At 35.7% G+C, this 19,602-nt stretch overlaps 1 long non-coding RNA gene across 1 annotated transcript; it reads left to right on the forward strand.

Moving 5' to 3' along the window:
• The first annotated feature begins 32 nt into the window (after positions 1–32).
• LOC117198665 (uncharacterized) lies at positions 33–19,396 on the forward strand. The gene is made up of 4 exons (XR_004479887.2): positions 33–283; positions 12,282–12,372; positions 15,233–15,716; positions 19,331–19,396. It is a non-coding gene; the product is annotated as an uncharacterized LOC117198665 (long non-coding RNA).
• Positions 19,397–19,602: the final 206 nt, after the last annotated feature.

The following is a 19,602-nucleotide window of genomic DNA, read 5'->3' on the forward strand; positions in this document are numbered from 1 at the left end:
GTTCACCACATACCGCCTGAACAAAGGGGACGGAGGGTTGACTAAAACTACAAATCCCAGGAAGCCCAGCGGCGCAGCTCGCGCTGTGTGGCGGGAGTGCCCGCCGAAGCTGCGTCTTCCTCGGCTGGTGGAGGGAGCTTTTCGTCGAGTGGGTATGGCGGTGATCCTTGTGCTCAAGCTTCGTCGCTACAGAAAGAGACTTAGGCTGGCTTTTCGCATTTTCCTGTGAGACGCTGCCCCATTGACAAATGCATTCGTTATAGTTAAGCACCTAGGTTTAAAGGTAATGTTTGAGGCTTATTGAATCCTCACGAGTACAGTCACCGCAAGACAAAAACCGTTCAGAAAAAAATATGGCTCCTACCGTTTACCCCGTGGTGTTCTCTATTGCTCGTAGGTGATTTCTAAATCGGTGGGGCAGCTTTTAAAAAACTCCCGCCAAACATTTTCCCGCTTTCTCATTCTCACTGAAATGAGTTCATATTGGTGGTAAATGCCACTTAATTGGCCATTATTGTAACCAAGGTTCATATGAGGGAATCCTGTAAGCTTTCCATGCGGCTTTATGTGAAGTGGGAGTGACCCTCTTCAACCTCGCTGCTGGTATGTAGGCTTTGTACTTTGGGGGCCTTTTCAAAGTGAAGTCCATCTCTGCGAAAAAGCCTTGTATCTTTTTCTTTTCTTTTTAAGAAATATTTACTTAAAAAAAAATTGAGGTGAAATTAACATTATACAAAATTAACCATTTTAAAGTGTACAGTTAAGTAGCACTTAGTACATAAACAGTGCTGTGCAACCGTCACCTCTTCCTAGTTCCAAGACATTTTCATCACCCCAAAAGGAACTGTCAATACCCATTAAGCAGCCCTTCCCCCATCTCCCCTCTCCCCACCAACCACTGTCAGAAAGAAAGCACTGAATCTATAGGTATTACTAGGATACTGGAGTTTAATTCATGGAGTGTCAAGGTATCTGAAGTTTTAACTAGGCCTGAATCTGAACCTCCTTTTTCCTTACTTATTCTGAAGCTTTCTGACCTTGTTCAGAATTTTAATTTTGTTCTAAAACAAGTAAGTACAGTCTGTACAGACAATACAGATGAAGAGTGCATTTTGGTACTGAGAGCAGCCTGTGAAACTGCTTAACTATTAGCTTATGATCTCAGCACTAGTTTGCCTGCCTGTGCAGAAATAGTATTACTTTCCTAGATTTCAGATGATCACTGAATCTTTTATAGAACTGTGACTAGTGGAAGACAGTTCTTTAACTTATGCAGTCATGTATTCAAATTTTGCTCTTTTATTTTGGAAGCAAAGGAATAACAATTCTAATTAGGGTAATATTTTTAAAAATCTAAGGTAGGGTCATATTTTATAACCAAGCAAGGGTATCTTTATCAATTAGTTCTGTGGTAAGAATAAACCTTAAGGAGGAGAAGAGTAAACCCATGAGGAGAAAAGGTATTTTTGGGAAGTGGTTGCTTGCTCTTTACTATTAATTAAATTATTTATAGTGCTTTGCCTAACTCCATGATTCTACCAAGTTTCTATTATCATAACTACAATGAAATACAGTTAAGTTACAGAATTTTCTAGGATGGACTACAGTTCATACTTAAAGGGTTTGACAGACTATAATATATATAATTTAGAATCCTTACTTTTGTTATCAATAAACAAATAGGATGGCTGAATAGGTAATGTAGACTTCTGAAAGAATTCTGAAATAAAAAAGGGCCATCAATAAGGTTAGTAGTTAGTAAATAGTTCAAACTTTACTAATTGATGAAAGTCCAGAAAAGTTTAATGAGCTAGTGAACTTTTATTTCTTCACCAGAATTGTTGGCACTTGGATGGCTAAATTTTCAAGTTATCATAAAACGATTAAAATCCAAGAAGTAACGTAGGAGATAATAAAGTCTGGATCGTTTCATCAGATTTTATTCAGTTTCATATACAGAAGGCTATAGTTAAGGATGAAATTATGCAGTGTAATAGAACTGCATATGTGGCAGAAAAACTCGGTAATACTCTTTTTCCTTGTATTTTTTTTAACATCTTTATTGGAGTATAATTACTTTACAATGGTGTGTTAGTTTCTGCTTTATAACAAAGTGAATCAGTTATACATATACACATGTTCCCATATCTCTTCCCTCTTGGATCTCCCTCCCTCCCACCCTCCCTATCCCACCCCTCTAGGTGATCACAAAGCACCGCTGAGCTGATCTCCCTGTGCTATGTGGCTGCTTCCCACTAGCTAGCTATTCTACGTTTGGTAGTGTATATATGTCCATGCCACTCTCTCACTTTGTCACAGCCTACCCTTCGCCCTCCCCACATCCTCAAGTCCATTCTCTAGTAGGTCTGCGTCTCCATTCCTGTCTTAACTCTAGGTCCATCCACCTCAATACAAATAACTCAATTTCGTTTCTTTTTATGGCTGAGTAATATTCCATTGTATATATGTGCCACATCTTCTTTATCTATTCATCCGATGATGAACACTTAGGTTGCTTCCATCTCCTGGCTATTCTAAATAGAGCTGCAATGAACATTTTGGTACATGACTCTTTTTGAATTATGGTTTTCTCAGGGTATATGCCCAGTAGTGGGATTGCTGGGTCGTGTGGTAGTTCTATTTGTAGTTTTTTAAGGAACCTCTATACTGTTCTCCATAGTGGCTGTATCAATTTACATTCCCACAAACAGAGCAAGAGGGTTCCCTTTTCTCCACACCCTCTCCAGCATTTATTGTTTCTAGATTTTTTGATGATGGCCATTCTGACCGGTGTGAGATGATATCTCATTGTAGTTTTGATTTGCATTTCTCTAATGATTAATGATGTTGAGCATTCTTTCATGTGTTTGTTGGCAGTCTGTATATCTTCTTTGGAGAAATGTCTGTTTAGGTCTTCTGCCCATTTTTGGATTTGGTTGTTTGGGGTTTTTTGTTTGTTTTTTTTGCGGTACACGGGCCTCTCACTGTTGTGGCCTCTCCCGTTGCGGAGCACAGGCTCCGGATGCGCAGGCTTAGCGGCCATGGCTCACGGGCCCAGCCGCTCCGTGACATGTGGGATCCTCCTGGACCAGGGCACGAACCCACATCCCCTGCATCGGCAGGCGGACTCTCAACCACTGTGCCACCAGGGAAGCCCGGGTTGCTGGGTTTTTTTGATATTGAGCTGCATGAGCTGCTTGTAAATTTTGGAGATTAACCCTTTGTCAGTTGCTTCATTTGCAAATATTTTCTCCCATTCTGAGGGTTGTCTTTTGGTCTTGTTTATGGTTTCCTTTGCTGTGCAAAAGCTTTTAAGTTTCATTAGGTCCCATTTGTTTATTTTTATTTCCATTTCTCTAGGAGGTGGGTCAAAAAGGATCTTACTGTGATTTATGTCATAGAGTGTTCTGCCTATGTTTTCCTCTAAGAGTTTGATAGTTTCTGGCCTTAAATTTAGGTCTTTAATCCATTTTGAGCTTATTTTTGTGTGTGGTGTTAGGGAGTGTTCTAATCTCATACTTTTACATGTACGTGTCCAGTTTTCCCAGCACCACTTATTGAAGAGGCTGTCTTTTCTCCAGTGTATATTCTTGCCTCCTTTATCAAAGATAAGGTGACCATATGTGCATGGGTTTATATCTGGGCTTTCTATCCTGTTCTTTGATCTGTATTTCTGTTTTTGTGCCAGTACCATACTGTCTCGATTACTGTAGCTTTGTAGTATAGTCTGAAGTCAGGGAGCCTGATTCTTCCAGCTCGATTTTTCGTTCTCAAGATTGCTTTGGCTATTCGGGGTCTTTTGTGTTTCCATACAAATTGTGAAATTTTTTTTTGTTTGTTTGTTTTTTTGTTTTTTGCGGTACGCGGGCCTCGCACTGTTGTGGCCTCTCCCATTGCAGAGCAAAGGCTCTGGACGCGCAGGCTCAGTGGCCATGGCTCACGGGCCCAGCCACTCCGTGGCATGTACAATCCTCCCTGACCGGGGCACGAACCTGTGTCCCCTGCATCGGCAGGTGGACTCTCAACCACTGCGCCACCAGGGAAGCCCTTATACAAATTGTGAAATTTTTTGTTCTAGTTCTGTGAAAAATGCCAGTGGTAGTTTGATAGGGATTACATTCAATCTATAGATTGCTTTGGGTAGTAGTGTCATTTTCACAATGTTGATTCTTTCAATCCAAGAACATGGTATATCTCTCCATCTATTTGTATCATCTTTAATTTCTTTCATCAGTGTCTTATAATTTTCTGCATACAGGTCTTTTGTCTCCTTAGGTAAGTTTATTCCTAGATATTTTATTCTTTTTGTTTCAATGGTAAATGGGAGTGATTTCTTGATTTCACGTTCAGATTTTTCATCATTAGTGTATAGGAATGCCAGAGATTTCTGTGCATTAATTTTTTATCCTGCTACTTTACCAAATTCATTGATTAGCTCTAGTAGTTTTCTGTTAGCATCTTTAGGATTCTCTATGTATAGTATCATGTCATCTGCAAACAGTGACAGCTTTACTTCTTCTTTTCCGATTTGAATTCCTTTTATTTCTTTTTCTTCTCTGATTGCTGTGGCTAAAACTTCCAAAACTACGTTGAATAATAGTGGTGAGAGTGGGCAACCTTGTCTTGTTCCTGATCTTAGTGGAAATGGTTTCAGTTTTTCACCATTGAGGACAATGTTGGCTGTGGGTTTGTCATATATGGCCTTTATTATGTTGAGGAAAGTTCCCTCTATGCCTACTTTCTGCAGTGTTTTTATTATAAATGGGTGTTGAATTTTGTCAAAAGCTTACTCTGCATCTATTCAGATGATCATATGGTTTTTCTCCTTCAGTTTGTTAATATGGTGTATCAGATTGATTGATTTTGCGTATATTGAAGAATCCTTGCATTCCTGGAATAAACCACACTTGATCATGGCGTATGATCCTTTTAATGTGCTGTTGGATTCTGTTTGTTAGTATTTTGTTGAGGATTTTTGCATCTCTGTTCATCAGTGATATTGGCCTGTAGTTTTCTTTCTTTGTGACATCTTTGTCTGGTTTTGGTCTCAGGGTGATGGTGGCCTCGTAGAATGAGTTTGGGAGTGTTCCTCCCTCTGCTATATTTTAGAAGAGTTTGAGAAGGATATGTATTAGCTTTTCTCTAAACGTTTGATAGAATTCACCTGTGAAGCCATCTGGTCCTGGGCTTTTGTTTGTTGGAAGATTTTTAATCACAGTTTCAATTTCAGTGCTTGTGATTGGTCTGTTCATATTTTCTATTTCTTCCTGATTCAGTCTTGGCAGGTTGTGCATTTCTAAGAATTTGTCCATTTCTTCCAGGTTGTCCATTTTATTGCCATATAGTTGCTTGTAGTAATCTCTCATGATCTTTTGTATATCTACAGTGTCAGTTGTTACTTCTCCTTTTTCATTTCTAATTCTATTGATTTGAGTTTTCTCCCTTTTTTTCTTGATGAGCCTTGCTAATGGTTTATCAATTTTGTTTATCTTCTCAAAGAACCAGCTTTTAGTTGTATTGATCTTTGCTATTGTTTCCTTCATTTCTTTTTCATTTATTTCTGATATGATCTTTATGATTTCTTTCCTTCTGCTAACTTTGGGGCTTTTTTGTTCGTCTTTCTCTAATTGCTTTAGGTGCAAGGTTAGGTTGTTTATTCGAGATGTTTCCTGTTTCTTAAGGTGGGATTGTTTTGCTATAAACTTCCCTCTTAGAACTGCTTTTGCTGCATCCCATAGGTTTTGGGTCGTCGTGTCTCCATTGACATTTGTTTCTAGGTATTTTTTTATTTCCTCTTTGATTTCTTAAGTGATCACTTCGTTATTAAGTAGTGTATTGTTTAGCCTCCATGTGTTTGTATTTTTTACAGATCTTTTCCTGTAATTGATATCTAGTCTTATAGCATTGTGGTCGGAAAAGATACTTGATACAATTTCAATTTTCTTAAATTTACCAAGGCTTGATTTGTGACCCAAGATATGATCTATCCTGGAGAATGTTCCATGAGCACTTGAGAAAAATGTGTATTCTGTTGTTTTTGGATGGAATGTCTTATAAATATCAATTAAGTCCATCTTGTTTAGTGTATCATTTAAAGCTTGTGTTCCCTTATTTATTTTCATTTTGGATGATCTGTCCATTGGTGAAAGTGGGGTGTTAAAGTCCCCTACTATGAATGTGTTACTGTCGATTTCCCCTTTTATGGCTGTTAGTATTTGCCTTATGTATTGAGGTGGTCCCATGTTGGGTGCATTCTTCCTTGTTTTTAAAAACAAGAAGATACTCTAAAATACCTTCTTCAGGATTGGAACTGTTCCATCTTCATTTTTTTTGTTTCTGTATCTTCTAGGACAATGCCTGCCACAGGGTAGTTAATATTTTTTAAATTAATATAGGAAATATGAAATTATACAGTGTAACAGAGTTATATCTCGTATAAGGCCCAGAAACTCTGCAGTGTCCTTCTTTCTTGGGTAGTAAAGACAAGGAAAGGAGACCCTGTTGCTTATAGGATTTTAAAATAATTTTCCTGAGTATAGAGACCATGCCTTCCTCAGTTTTATATACTCAATGCTTAGCATGTAGTAGGCATTCATAAATATTTGTTGAGTGCATACATTGATATCCCTCAACTAAGGGGAGTCATAACTGAGCATAGTTAACAAACCTAAAGAAGAAATAAAAGCTCTGTACAAAAAAATCTGCTGTTTTACTTGAGACTAAAAAAAAATTCCTGAAGCCATTATTATAACTATTATATATTGAATTCCACTATGTGCTATATACTTTGCTAGGTGCTTTTTAAATAACTGATATCAAAGCTTCACAACAATTTGCAAGAATCTTTATTTTATAGATAATGAAGCTTAAGAAATGTTAAATATTTGCCCATAATCATAGAGTTACCGAGCGAGTGGTTCAGCTGGGATTGAGTCCTTAAGTCTGTCAAACTCCAAAAACCCATGTACTTTCCACTGTGCCAGTATAACTCAACATTTATATAGGTACTTAGTATGTGTCAGGCAGTGTGCTAAATTTCTGGAAAACCAGAATAAATAATAAGTAATCCCTTACCTCAAGGAGTTTACAGTTTGGTGGGGGAAGAATGATTAAATGGCACCAGTAAGTTACAGCAGTTCATTTTAGCTGAGGGAAAAGGGGAAATTCTTCCCCAAAAGTTTTTGAGCTAGGCCTTGGAAAACAGTGGAGGCAGGGTGGGGCATGTATTTGGAAATGGTTAGTGTCTTGTGTGACTGAAACCTGATAAGCACAAAAGTATCATATTCCGAGACAAAACTCTGTAGCCTGATCAAAGCCAGCCTGATCAAAGCCTTGAGTTTCAGTCTTCCACTCTGTCTGTTCAGGTTCAAATCATCTGTTTAATAGATTTATTATATCCTTCTCCCATCCTTGAATAGTTCCCCAGTTAAATCCATTTTACACATCATGGCGGGATCCATCATCTGAAAATGGAATGTAGACACTCTCCTGCTCAAAAACTTCTGGAGCTTTCCATTTTATACAGATTTAAGTTGATATAATTAAGCCTATAATTAAGGGTCTATATTCTGACCTCAACATCCATTCCAATATTATTTTCTACTACTACCTTTTATTTATCTTGGTTAGTCTGTCATCATTATTTACAACAAAAATATATGTGCTATCACAGAGGTATTAACAAAGATATATGTCTTGCTGGCTATTCTAGGCTGTAAGATTCTTTTGGATAGGATCTAAGATTAGCATCATGTCTTGTGTATAAACCATGATTCAATAAAATTTTATTGTATTAATATATGAATGAATGTGGTGAGAGAGGAGTAGGTTTATGTGGTAAGAAGTTTTTAATTTTAGACATGTTAAATTTAAAGTATTAGTGGAATACCAAGTGAAGTTGTCTAGTAGACGGTTAGAAATATGGGCTTCAAAGTTAGGAGAGAGCCATAAATGTGGAAATCACCCATCTAGATATGATGGGCAAACTAGTAGAGTGATTGCATTCACCCAGTGAACATGTAGAAGACAGTTACTTGGAAAAGAAAAAAAAAAAAAAAAAGTAGAATGAGGAAGAAGAGCCTGAGATTAAAAGATAGATAGTTTTTTCTCCAAAATCACTTTGCTGTTCTTGCCAATTATAAAAGTAGTATGTGAATATGAGGCTCAATAAAGTATGGTAATCCGTACAGTGAACTACCATGTAGCCATTAAAAAGAAAGAGGAAGCTCTGCAGGTACTGATATGGGACAATCTCTAAGATACATTGTTGAATGAAAAAAGGAAGATACAAAACAGTGTATACGTTATACTGCATTTGTATTAAAAAGACAGAAAAGAATTAATATATATGCATCAAATATGTCAACAAAGATACCCAAGAAGTAACTGCTAATATTTGTAGACTCCATGCTTGTGGTGGTGGCTGGGGGCTGAGTGCACTGGTAGCAGCAAGACTTTTCACCATCCTTTTTGTATCTTTTGAATTTTAAATTACCTGAATCTATTAGCATATTAAAAATTAACCATAAGTGAATACATAAGTAAATAAAATTAGATTTTAAAAAAGTCAGAGTCACAAAGGTAAGCAGACTTACATGAAGATAAAACAACCCTTTGTAGAAAATGTGGAAAATGAAGAGGAAATAAAAATCACTCATAGTGCCATAGTTGTGAGGTAACTAGTTAACATCTAAATGTAAATCCTTCTAGTTTCTTTTTTCTATTAATTTGGAGGATATACATTTTGTTTTCAATATTATTAATGGTTATACTTTAGTTTTTACTCTAATCAAGATTAAAACAATATCTCAGTGTCTCCTGACTCCCCTGTCAAATGTGTGAAGAATTTAACACTTTTCCTTTTGCCCTTTTCTTCCCTCCCTCACTTTCAGGATAATATAATTTAGGATTTAGGTACAGATTTTTGTTATTGCATCAGTTTTTATTTTACAAATATTTTCCATCAATAATAGTTTGGCATAGTTTTAGGCTTTTAAATAACAGGTTTATTGAGATATAATTCACATACCACATAATTCACCTATTTAAAGTACACAATTAAATATTTTTGTAATATAGTCACAGAGTTGTGCAATTATCACCAAAATCAATTTTATCATCTTCTAAAGAAACCATGTATCCATCAGCAATTTTTCCTTCCACTTCCCCAAGCCCTAGGCAGCCACTAATCTACTTTCTGAATCTATAGATTTGCCTATTCTAGCCATTTCATATAAATGGAATCATACAATATGTGGTCTCTTGGGATTAAGTTTGACTTAGCATAACGTTTTCAGGGTTCATTCATATTGTGGCATGTATCAGTACTTTATTCCTTTTTATAGCTGAATAGGATTCCATTGTGTCATATACCACATTTTGTTTATTCATTCATCACTTCATGTGCATTTGGGTTGTTTCCACTATTTGGCTATTATGAATAATGCTGTTATGAACATTTATGTACAAGTTTTTGTGTGAAAATGTTTTCAGTTCTCATAGGTGTATGTCTAGGAGTGGAATTGCTGTCATGAGGTTACTCAGTGGTTATCTTTTTGAAGAACTGTCAGATTGTTTTCCAAAGTGACTGTGCCATTTTACATTCTCACCAGCAATGTTTGAAGGGTCCAGTTTCTCCACAGCCTGGGCAATACTTGTTATTATCTGGTTTTTTTAATTATAGCTATCCTAGTAGATGTGAAGTTACCTTCAGTTTTGAAACCAAATCTTTGAGATGTTTTGTGGTAAAAAATGAGGTGTGCAAAACACCAAGTATACCAATGGCTATGTATACTAATGACATGTATTAAAGTTCAGAGAGAAAGAGATAAAATCTTATTAATTTACACCAATGGCTCTCAAACTTCAGTGCGCATTGGAATCACCTGGAAGATTTTTTGTGAACGCTTATATTGTTGGGCCCTACCTGAGTTTCTTAATCAGTTAGGACTGTGATGTGTCAGAAGATTTTGTAACAAGTTTCTGGATGCTGCTGCTGGTCTGAGGACCACATGTTTCGAACCAGTGATTTGACAAACATGTTGGTAATGCTTCCTTTGTGCCCAGTTTCTTCCTTAAGTGTTTTATATATGTTAATATCTCATTTTACAGGTGAGGAAATTGAGGCATATACAGATTAAGTAACTTGCCAAGGAAATGGAGGCATATAAAGGTTAATAATGTGCTCAAGATCACGTATCTAAAAACAGTAGAGCTGATGGCTTGCTCTGGCTGTAATGTTTATGTTCTTAATCACTATGTTATGCTGCTACATGTAGAGTTAGTTCACACATGGCATACAGGATATTTATTGAATGAAAACTTGCAAATAATCAATTTCCTACAAATTTGTGATGCTCAATTCCAAGAAATAATTGTTCTCTTTCAAGACAATAATCTAAAAAATCAAGGATTCCTTCAATGTGCTTGTGTCTAGTAGTTAATCACTTCATTCATTACCGTGTCCAGTAATTATTAAAATATTTTTGTGTTTATGTTTTTATGATATTTTATGTTTAATGTAAGGTAGGACTACTGTGAATTATAATTTTTATAACAGCAAGTATTGTTGAATATCTAAGTAGTTATATGACCTTGGAGTGTCACTTGGGTTTCAGTTTCTTAGTCAAACTATGCTTCTGTGATTTGGATTTAGTTGTTCCATTGTAATACTCAGATGATGAAAATCATTCTTTAGTTGAGAAGGGGAATTTAGTTCAGCAGATGGAATTTTCTCAGTTTTAAGATTTTCTCCCTTAAAATTTTCTCAACTTTAGAAAAGTTACTGATGGAAAAACAGAGTTGATCATGCTTTATTTGACAGCATGTTTCTCTATGGACATTTGTGTTTGGGACTATGATTTTATATTGAATTACTCATCATTTCTTTATACAGTTTTTCCTATTTTGTATATCAGTATTTCATGATGTTTTATAATTTATTAATGTTTTATCATTTAGACTGGGGTGAAGTTTCTAAAGCTTGTACTACCTCAAATATTTTGTGATATACCTTGACCATATACAAATTAAATTCAGCACACTTTACTAAACATTTCTAGGGGATGCATAAGAAAGAGAATTAAATAAATTAAAATTTTAATTGTGATAGTTTTAATTCAGTTTACTAATTAGTAAAATGTATCAGAAAAATTTGTCAAAGACTTGGAAATGGGCAAAACAAAATCACTGGGTTTCTTTTCAAGGGAATGCTGAATGTTTAGGGGCCCTAGAGGGTTTATCTGATTCTATATGAGTGTGTACTTTTTGTCATGTTTGATTGACTAGGCTGTTTTACAGCTCTGCAGGGATAAAAGTTAAATTGTAGAAAACTGAAAACAATGCAAATGTTTTCTGCCCATAGCAATGTAATTGATTCCTATTCTTGGCAATGCAAAAGAATTTTTTTCCAGTAGAGAATATAAATCTCTGTAAGTCAGATTCTATTATGAATTGATTTTCACTTCTTACTGGTTTCCTCGTTAATATGTTAAATAAAATCCCTGGCACTTAACATTTTAACTCATGATTGCTGTCCTTGTTGTTTGTATTTATATGAGAGTCATGAGTTTACCATTTTGGAAATTATACTTTAGAATTTTTAACTAATAAAATACACATGCAAATAGCTAAATGTAAGCATATATGTATATGAATTTTTAAGAAGTACTCATATGATGTGCTGGAAGTATTAAAACAGCTCTTATTTTTTAAACTATGAGCAGCATTTTCCCTTATTACAAACAATGCATGTACACTTAAGATAAATTAAAATATATTCATAAGCAAGAAGAAAATTAAAAACATTTATGATCTCACCACCCAGAAATAATAACTGTTATGACCTTGGAATTCAGTGTTTCAGATTTATATTTTGTGTTTATTTAATTTTTTTCTAAAATAGGATAAGATTGTATCATTTATTGATTTAAATGATTTAAGCCTTTTTTTTTAAACTTAAGAGGATATAAATGAGCACCTTTTTGACACTTAGTTTTTGAAGATTGTATTTCAGCATTTCTAAGGAGAGGGAGCTAACAAAGCTTCTTGTCAGCAATTTTAGTTGTAATAACTTTGCAGGTGACATGTCATTATATTAAAAATGAAAGGATGTTAAGTAGGCACATGAAAGCACCAAATACAGAAGAAATTAAAGCAAAAATATTTTAATACTCTGTATTCGAGAGATGGTCACTCTGTATGGGATCTCAGAAGTCTGCCTATACACATTGCCATGATGAATGAAATCTTTTTTTTTTTTAATTGTTTTTGTTTTATTTTAGAAAAGAAGCTGGCATGGAGGTTATTGGGGGATTTTAAGGGTGGGGAAGAACCCAAGACTACAAAGGAAATGAAGCCTGGAAAATCAGTATGGTAAAGCAGTCCTATCCTAGCTGTTAACATTTAAAAAGCCCTTTCAAGGACTATAGAAATAAAGGCTACAAATGTCTGGAGCTTGAAATGGCTTTTATACTTTTGAACCTGTTATGAAAGCTTTTCTTAGAACTCTCCTTCCTTCCCCTCCCCCAAAACAAAATAGTTAAAAAAAAGAGAGAGAGATTAAACAGGAAAAGACCAGACATAAAGGATGTTACCATAGCTTATTTTAAATTTCTGAGCCAGAAGAATGGCTTCTTCTTAAGATAGAAAGAGAAAGAAAGAAAGAAAGAAAGAAAGAAAGAAAGAAAGAAAGAAAGAAAAGAAAGAACAAAGAGGAAGAATTGCTTCAAAGTCTGAAGGAAACAAAGAGAATAAGTGGTTATAGCCTTGAATCTTGTGAATTGCTCGTAGCTCAGATGTAGCTGCATTTCCAGCAGGAATCAGCACTTTGATTTTGTTGCTACTAAACTGGTTTATGCACAAGTTACAAAAGTGAAAGAGAAAGAGGCAATGTGCATTGAGACGACTCTGTTTTTAATACAGTATTTGGTTGAACACAAATGTTCTGTATGTTTTCATAAAGAGTAAGTTTAAAAAAATGTTCAAAGGACATGGATTGCTAATTCTTATAAAGTTCCTCACCAGAAGGCTGAGTATGATGTTCCTTCCTTGTTTTATGATTTATTCATTATTTTATTACAACAGAAATGGAAGAATGAATGACCGACTTGTAGTTTTTGTCCTTTTAGCATTATAAACCATCAAGATTATAGAGGGACTCCAAGTCTCTCTAATGGAGTCTAACTCTACTTAAAAACTTTTAAAGTCTTTCCATGTAATATGGAAGTTCTAAATTTTAGTCCTATCACTGCTATCAATTTAATCACGGCCATGTCACCTAAACTCTCTTAGAGCCAAACTAGTTTATTTTTCTTCCATCTGCACAACTCTGTAATTCTGTGAATTTAAAAACTGTGGAAGTATTGTTAAGGATAAAATCCTCTTTAAAAAGCAAATCTCAATTAAAAAAAAAGATTCCTAAATTTCAGATGATGTCTTAATTTAACTAGTAATATAAAATGAAATTTTAGTGTGACCACAGAATTTTATTTTTTGAATTTTTTTAATAGAAATACTATAGATATACAGAAAAGTGTACAAATTCTAAGTATATAATTCAGTTGTCACAAAGTAAACATATCTATGTGATCACTGCCCAGGTCAAGAAATAAAACACTTTGGGACTTCCCTGGTGGTGCAGTGGTTAAGAATCTGCCTGCCAATGCAGGGGACATAGGTTCGATCCCTGGCCCAGGAAGATCCGATATGCCACAGAGCAGCTAAGCCTGTGTGCCACAACTATGGAGCCTGTGCTCTAAATCCCGTGAGCCTCAACTACTGAGCCCGTGTGCTACAACTACTGAGCCCATGTGCCACAACTACTGAAGCCTGCATGCCTAGAGCCCGTGCTCCGCAAGAGAAGCCACCACAGTGAGAAGCCCACGCACAGCAATGAAGAGTAGCCCCTGCTCACCACAACTAGAGAAAGCCCACACGCAGCAACAAAGACCCAACACAGCAAAAATAAATAAATAAATAAAATGGTTAACTTAAAAAAGAAAAAATAAATAAAACATTTTAAGTGCCCCTTAAGTCTTCCCTCCCAGTTACTACCTTTTCTTCCTTCCCAAAGATAGCTGTCTTGACTTTTAAGAACATAAATTAATTTTCCCTGTTTTTGAGTTTTATTTAAATAGAACCATACAGTATGTATAATTTTATATCTAGCTTCTTTTATACAATGTTGTATTTGAAAGTACGTGGTAAAATTTAAGGTGTTACCATGATCATGATCATGATCATGATCACCATAAGGAGAATTTAGTTTTTTGTAAGAGGAGGAGAGATAAACAGTTTAGGTTACAGTAGAACTCTGTTTATTACAGTTGGGCCAGTGTTGTACTATAGAAATAAAAAGTAGTCACAAATATGAGTCATGTATGTAATTTAAAATTTTTAGTAGTCACACTAAAAAAAGTAAGAAGAAACAACGTTAATAATGTATTTTATGAAAATCAATATATCCAAAATATTACTCTTTCAACATGCAATCAATATAAAAAGTATTGAGATAGTTAACATTATTTATTTATACTAAGTCTTCAAAACTCCAGTGTGTACTTTATTTTTTTAATTAATTAATTAATTAATTTTTGGCTGCGTTGGGCCTTTGTTGATGAGTGCCAGCTTTCTATAGTTGTGGTGAACAGGGGCTACTCTTCGTTGTGGTGCGTGGGCTTCTCATTGCAGTGGCTTCTGTTGTTGCGGAGCACAGGCTCTAGGCGCATGGGCTTCAATAGTTGTGGCATGTGGGCTCAGCAGTTGTGGCTCGCAGGCTCTAGAGCACAGGCTCAGTAGCTGTGGCACATGGGCTTAGTTGCTCTGCGGCATGTGGGATCTTCCCTGACCAGGGCTTGAACCCGTGTCCCCTGCCTTGGCAGGTAGATTCTTAAGCAGTGCACCGCCAGGGAAGTCCTCAGTGTGTACTTTATACTACAGCACATCTCAGTTAGGGGTAGTCACATTTCCAGTAGCCCAATAAGCCACAGATTGCTATTGGCTACTATATTGGACAGCACAGGTTAGGGGCTTTCCATGATAGAATGGGAGAGTGCTCAGTGCTGTACAAACTTGATATTATTAACTCATGCTTTTAGCTATATTCCACTATAATGTATACTAATAGTGGGTTGTTAGTTTATGTTTGAGATATAGGATTTTGAGTTTCTAAAGTGAATAAGAAAGAGCTCTGAACTCTACCACTGAAATTTATTTTTTGAAACTTTTTCAACAGGACTGTTTTGCCAGAGTTTAAATGACAACTTTTAAATCAGAACCATGAACCTATAGGAGTCCAGTATATTCTGAAGTAATTTGCATACTAATGAGCAGCAGCAAGAGAGACATTTGGTGGACTAAAAAGACCTAATGAAAATTAAGAGACACAGGCACTTCCCTGGTGGCACAGTGGTTAAGAATCCACCTGCCAATGCAGGGGACATGGGTTGGAGCCCTGGTCCGGGAAGATCCCACATGCTGTGGAGCAACTAAGCCCATGCGCCACAACTACTGAGCCTGTGCACTGCAACTACTGAAGCCCACGTGCGTAGAGCCAGTGCTCCGCAACAAGAGAAGCCACTGCAATGAGAAACCCGCGCACTGCAACGAAGAGTAGCCCCCACTCGCAGCAACTAGAGAAAGCCCAAGTGCAGCAACAAAGACCCAACGCAGCCAAAAAAAAAAAAGAAAACTAAGAGACACAACATTCAGAGCAATTGGTAGGTAAATAACAAAGGTTATATAATAACTGTGAAATTTTAATGAGGGAAAAACAATAGACATGACTGACTATATGAAAATGACTTTGCTGTAAACTGAATGTTTATGTCCCCCCAGATTCATATGCTGAAACCTAATCCCCAATGTGATGGTATTTGGAGGTAGGGCCTTTGGGAGATGATTAGGTTATGAGGGCAGAGCTCCCTTGACCCTTCCACCATGTGAGGACACAGCAAAAATACAGCCATCTATGAACTAGGAAGTGGGTTCTCACCAGACACCAATCTGCCGGGGCCTTGATCTTGGACTTCCCAACCTCCAGAACTGGCAGAAATAAATGTTTGTTTTTTAAGTCACCGAGTCTATGGTATTTTTGTTATAGCAGTCCAAATGGACTAAGACAAACTTTGAAAGTTTAGCATAGTAACTTTAGGGAAGTTGGAACTCAAACAAAATTTCCATAGAAGCAGATTTTTTGTTTTTGAGAACAATGCTATAAATAATGTTCACTAGGATAGCCTACATAAATCTATCTGAACTGTAATATAGCTGAAATATTTATCATTTGCAGTAATAAATACTATTATATGCTAAAAGTAAAAGATTTGTATTTTATAGTTTTTAATACTTTTGAAAAATTACGTAGAATTCTTTAGAAGATGAGGAAGGAGGTAGATGATGACAAAGCTGTTTTTAAGGACTAAATGGTTAATGATAGAGCTTAATTTTTCTAAATTTTTATCATGGAAATTTAAATATATATACACAAGTAGACAGAATAATGAGTATTGATACTCTGTGTTTAGTAGGGAAGTAAAAGTTGTTGGTGAGAAAAGTTGGATCAAAGTTTTCTCCATCAGTCACCAGGTGACAATTGCAGCTTGAGATGGTTTAGTAGCTATTTGATTTGGGTTCTGGAGGAGTGGAAGGAGCTGGAGGTAGTATGTAGTTGTGACAGTGTCGACTGCATTGATTCATGAACTGAGTAGGTAGACTTATGGCTAAATGCTTTACAAACCAGAAATTAGATGCCGGAAGTAGGCAGTATAGGATTCCTGGGTTTGATTGTTTCTTCTTTTACCTGTGGTTATTACTAACTGGATATTTTGCTTAGTTTCTTGTTTAGTTTCAAAATTACATGAATTTTACGTTTTGCATGAATTTTAGAGAGTTACTGGCTATTGGGAAAACTTACAGTAAATTTTTAGGGACAAAGTATGATTCCCTAAGAAAGTTTATTCTAGATGTATTATCCATATGAAATAAAACTTTTTGTTTATATTGTGAAGTAAATGATATATGTAATGTAAAATAGAGAACCATTTGTCTATATTTTCAAAACTTTCTTTAAAAACAAAAACAATTATGTAAAAGATTTTGACAATCAATGCTTTGTGTACCACTATTTCATATACGTATGTGTATGTACAAGTATATAGATGTATATCTGTTCCTTTCTTGTATTATCTGATTTTGTAAATGGTTGCAAAAGTTTTTAGTGATATTTTTGGCCACTTTGTGGAAAACTTCTTAGTCATATTTTTGGATGGGGCTATCAGCATAAAGCAATGTGGTCTAGAAGAAAAAGCCTGAATCAGAAGTAAGAAAGCCTGGAGTTATTGTGGTTCTGTCACTTATTATGGTGTGATCTTGGGTAAATAAATTATCTTTCTGGATCTCAGTTTTTACTTGTGTAAAAAGAGAAGTTTGGACTAGATAATTTCTAAGATCCATTAAGGTGGCAGCATGATATAGTGAAAAGAATATTGGTTTTAGAATCAGGCATATTTGGTTTTCATTCATTCAGCAAGTATTTATTGAGAGCTATATTGTGCCAGGCACTGGAAATACTAATAAACAATATAAATCAATCAACTAATTAGTCTCTACCTTTATAGAGCTTATGTTCTGTTCTGGTAGACAACAAAAAGACAAGTACATAAAACAATTACAAAATTTAATAAGTACCATAAGGAAACAAACAAGGGATTCTTGACAGTGTGGTTTGGGACTGTTTCTTTGAGGTTGTGACTAAGGAGGAAAAGGAGCTAGAATTAATAGGGAAGTGTTTTAGGTAGAGGGAACAGCATCTGAAAAGGCCTTGAGGCTGGGAAGAACCTAGTATGTTCTGGGTGCTGAAAGAAGAGCATTGTGAATTAGAGTGTAGTGAAAAGATAGGAGAATGGCATAAGATGAGGTTGGAAGTATAGGCAGGGTTTTGTAGATCATGCTATGGAGTTTGGATTTTATCCTAAGTGCCATGGTAAGCCTTTGCAGGGATTTTAGCAGAAGAGTGATTGATTTGATGTTTTAAGAAACTAACTCTTATTACAATATAAAGAATGGATTAAAGGAGGTTTGAGTAGAAGTGAAGCTTTTGCACAGTCCAGTTGAGAAATAATGAGGACCTGAGTTAAGGTGGTATGGTGGAGATAGAGAGATGTAGAAAAATTTAAGATATATTTTAGAATTAGAAGCAGCTGAACTTTCTGATGAATTGGATATTGGGGATGATGGAAAGGAAGGAATAAAAGATGATTCTTAAGTTTCTGACTTGAACACAATTGGTAGACAGAATTTCTCTTTACTCAGATGGGGGAAGATGAACTGATTTGGGTGAGTAGGTATCATGATTTCTTTTTCGATTTCTTTGTTGGACACAATAAGTTTTCAGTGTCTTTGACATGTTTAGGTGATGATGTCAAGAAACAGAGTAGGTAATTAAATATTCAAATATGAAATTCATATAAGTCAGGGCTAGAGATACATATGTGGAAGTCATCAGCATAAGGATAGTATTTAAATCCATGGGAATGGGTGTACTATTCCAAGAAAAGAGACAAGTCTCAGGGGACTTTGGCCTGGGTCTGAGGAACTCTAGAACTTACAAGTCAGGTAGAAGAGGTAGATTCAACAGTGGAGACTAAGAGGTAGTGGCTAGCGAGGATGAAATAAACCAGGAGAGTATGGTATTCATAGGTGAAGAGGTCAGTGTTTCAAGAAGGAAGGAGGTGTTGATTGTGTTGAATGCTGATGAGAAATGCAAGTAAGATGAGCACAGAGAAATGACCACTGGATTTGGCAACATTTGATTTGAATTCTGGCCCTGCTACTTTCTATCTGTGTGAACTTGAACACTTCATTTCATATTACAGAGTCTCAATTTTCTTTGGAAAGGGGAATAACAATACTTCTCTCACACAGCTCTTGTAAAGTACATGATGAACTAACATGTCTTTACCTGGAGTTATGCCTGATAAATCTGGGATGCTCAGTTGATACTAATTTCTTTCTTCTCTAGGTGTGTGATGCCTTTTGAAAATTTAAATACAGTATACCTATCCCTTGCTTAAAGATGTTAATTTGTTTCTGAAAATTCTGCTGTTTAGTGAAAACCCATAAAATAAAAAATATTTCCATTAATTTTAATGGTAAAAATTATGATATGTATTATCCCAACCCAAGATACCCAGGCTCTTTACAGATAGAAAAATATATTATTTGAGGAACAATGAAAGCAAGTTTGTATAAATGATAGATAACATTTGAAAGCAAATAAATGTAGATTATACATAAACTATAAAATAATAAAATTTTATTGTATTTGTTGAAGGAGGAGAAGAAGAATGGATAATGGATGGTGGCTGGTGGAAGAGGAGGTATTCATTCTTTGGAAGGTATGTTCTTTCTGTACCATTTCCCCATCAACTTTTTAGCCTTTTAGGGGCTCATAATTATCTTGTCTTCACATGAATTTAATATGAACATATGGCACACTTTTAGAGTTTTACAAGATGCTACATCTTCATTGTTCATTAGCAAGGCAGAACATTTTGGGTCATGGTACAAAATGCAGAATTTTCCAGATGATATTGTCTGACTAGA

Source organism: Orcinus orca, chromosome 8 (genome assembly GCF_937001465.1).
Source record: "Orcinus orca chromosome 8, mOrcOrc1.1, whole genome shotgun sequence".
Lineage (NCBI taxonomy): Eukaryota > Metazoa > Chordata > Mammalia > Artiodactyla > Delphinidae > Orcinus > Orcinus orca.